The sequence below is a fragment of the Dermacentor andersoni genome, chromosome 2, assembly GCF_023375885.2.
Source record: "Dermacentor andersoni chromosome 2, qqDerAnde1_hic_scaffold, whole genome shotgun sequence".
Taxonomy (NCBI): Eukaryota; Metazoa; Arthropoda; class Arachnida; order Ixodida; family Ixodidae; genus Dermacentor; species Dermacentor andersoni.
In genome coordinates, this window is record NC_092815.1 from 176400014 (window position 1) to 176403482 (window position 3469).

Sequence of the window (3469 nt, forward strand, 5' to 3'; positions counted from 1 at the left end):
GATTGGCCTACTCCGCGCCGACGTCGCCAGCCGCGGGGCGCGGCCACGTTTTTGGTGACGTCAAAATGAGGACACGCTCTTGTCAATCATCTTCCCACCGAGCATTTCGTCTCCTAGGCGCCGTACCCGACGGGAGCTGGGAAGTTTGGAGGAGCGATCATACGGCTTCGCATGGCGCGTCTGGTGGATTGGATTGGATCCAACCGGTGGCTGCGGCATGGCACGTTTGGATCCAATTCATAGTTTAATTCGAGAAAATGGCGCTTCCGTTGGAAACTTAGGTTATTCTAGGCACTATACTTAGGTTGTTGCGCTGGCGTTTCTAGAAGAAGGAGGAGAGCGGGTGGCGGTGCGAAACGAGTTTGAAGAAATGGCAGAAAGTAAATTCCGGCGTCGTTTTTGTTTCTCGAAACAAATAATTCGTTGGTTGTACAGCGAAATCGACCCCATCATCGGTGCCAGCGAGTCACTGGAATGTTGTCGCTGCCTCTTGAAAAGTGCGCCACTCTTCCCGTCGTCTCTTTTTTCTTCTCGCTGTGCGCGACACGACGCAAAGAAGCTAATAGTTATAAATTGTAGTAGTCGCACGCACTACTATTTGAAAACGTCTTTGGGCTTGAGAAGAAAAAATGCACTGTTTTAGATAAACATTTCATTCATTTCGAAGACGAGAAACATTTTCTTTTGTAGTATACTGTCTGCAAGCAGACGACAAACGACGGAAGTAAACTTCCGGGCAGGTCACCGCTTCTCTTGATTGGCAGCTCTCTCCGCCCCATTGTCACAAATTTTACATACTGCCACTTTGTGACGTTGCAGCAACCGCACAGAACGCGTATCGAACAAAATATCTCCGATCGCGCCCCAGGTACTCTTTAATCTTTGAAACAAACAAAAGTCCTCCCTCTTTTTGAATCTGGTGACTAAGACATTTGTAGCTATATATAGATTGATCTTCCTAGCACCTTATTCAAGTAAAATGTTAGAATACATAGTTTATAAGCATATTGTTGAATTCATTGAATCACATAATGCCCATTTAAGTTCTATCATAGCTTTCTGCATGGATTTAGTACCATGTCGCAGTTAATTCTCACGTCACTCATGCTTGTGTTTTCTAGCAATGTCAATCCTGATTAATAGTCTGCACTTCATTTGCTTGCTTTTTTTCTCATTGCATGGTGTGCGCATATTGTTCTTGTATATATATCTGAATAAAAAATTCAGTTGCAAGTCGGTGCTCCTGTTGCATTTTCACTGTCCTTCATACTTCGTGCACTGTTTCTAGTCTTTCAAAAATGCACTAACTCGCCCAGCTCTCAGTGTGGAAGTTTAAAGTTGGTTGTTAAAATGAGAATCCAATAGACATGGAAACTGTCATTAGGACAATAGCAATGATTTTACTGTTTGCAGCATGCAGTTCGTACATGTTGGTACAAGAAGATTCGAAAGAGACATACAGAGTGTTACAGTGTGCAAGGTTGAACGGTCCCGTCTCTGCCATCAATACTGCAATATCATCACAGGTGTGCACAGGTCTTGCCCTGCAAGCCAGAGACTTGCTTCAGGGCTTTCTCATTCTATTAAGTGTCAGCTGCTTGCATTCATAACGTGGTTGGTAAATTGCTTACCCATTTCCCATCCAAGTCCCTGCATTTAATTCTGCTGTGTTCTCCGAATTATTTTCGGCACCTTTCTTTCAGTGACAATAAGGGTTACATTCATATTGCGTCAAAGTGTTTTCTAATGCATCAAGATTAAAGATTCTGAGGTTTTCAAGGCTGACACAATAGAAAAAATATTCTCAGCCATAAAGTGTGCTCACTGAGACAGCAGGCACCTTGTTTTTAACGGCTGCTTCGGCGGCTCGTGGTCGGTCAGTCTCGCCATAGATGAAGCACACGCCGGTACGAGCGCGTCATCTCTTTGCCGCAGGCGCCAGGCTGAGTCTGAGCACCCTGCCGATATAGCTCGTCGGAAAAAAGCACCGAAGAACCCTGTCTAACCATGCTTAACAGACCGTTTGCTCGTATAACTAGGTTCAAGACACGTTGAACCCCAGCGAATTTTTTGAAAATCCGAGATAACTAGCGGCGGCGGTCTAAATAATGGCTCTCGAGCAGCAGTTCAGTGCCGTCCTCGCCATAGCCGCGCCGCTTTGGCCATCCGTGGCGCGGTGGTACGGCATACGGAAAATTTAAGCAGTGCAGAAAATTTATGCAATCATTTGATATGCCTGGCTTTAAAGAACTTGCAAAAGATAAGGAAAAATATACGCAATAGCTTTTTACAGTAAATTCACGTTTATCGAGTGCACTTGTGCCCATACCACTATGCACCAGTCGCGCATGGTGGTATGAAGTGACGATAACATATGAAGCACCACTTGTCCCTTCAGAACAAATAACTGTGCAGCGACCGTTGCATACTCAGCCTGCAAGTCCCATCATAGTCCTAGCGATCCACACGTCCCACATTCAAATTAAGACGACCAGTAGATCTTCCAGTAACGTCCTAGCCGGTAAGGTCCCGAAAGCATGTCATCACGGACACGATTGGAATGTGGAATCGGTATGCAAAATAGCTTTTTTGTGAATGCGAGATGGCCTGTCAGACAGTGCACAATTCAAGTTATGCTACTAGGGGACATACCAGGACATTGCACCTGCACCTTCTTCTGCCGACACATATGATTAACCCAGAGGTTTGGTGTTTGAGTTTTATAGAAAGAAAAGCATGTTTTCTGATTTGTGAAATTCTAAGGCAAAGCTATAACTTAACGAGTCCAGCTCATAAATACACCCTACATAGGGGACTGCAGAGAAGTAAATTCACATTTCACTGCTCTTGGAACACACTCCTAACTAGTAGTTGCATTAATTAAAAGGCAGCACAATTATTTGTTGTGCTTTCAGGGCATTGAGGTTCCATGGCACGAGTACTGACGTGACGGCTATCAATAAAGCAATTGGAAAGTACCCTGTCGTAATGCTTTAAACCAAAGCCTGAATGCAAAACTAATTCACTAAATAGAGGCGCATTGCAACACAGTCTTCAATAGATAAGAAGCGGTACCAGGGTATGGGGACATTCTGTAAAACCTATGTTCAGTTGTAGTTTTAGACGATCTTGAAACTGTAATCATTAAACTGTCTCAAGAACTAGCTTACTTTTTGCCGACAAGCAGCATGGTGTGTAGCAGCAATGCCTGAAATTCAAGCATTCATTACACAAAGGTTCTGAGCTGGTCTACTTGGTTTACATAAATCATAGTGAAACAGCGCAGACGATGGGACGGGTTAAAATGAACAGGACAGGGCCAGTGCACCAATATGTTTGTTTAGACCTGTCTCGTCGTCTGCTCTGTTTTACCATAATCAAGCATTACATCGTGTCCCGCACCATGCAAGTACCTGGCACAATGATACAGATATAAGTGAACAGAGATGATCCAATGGCATGCATACAC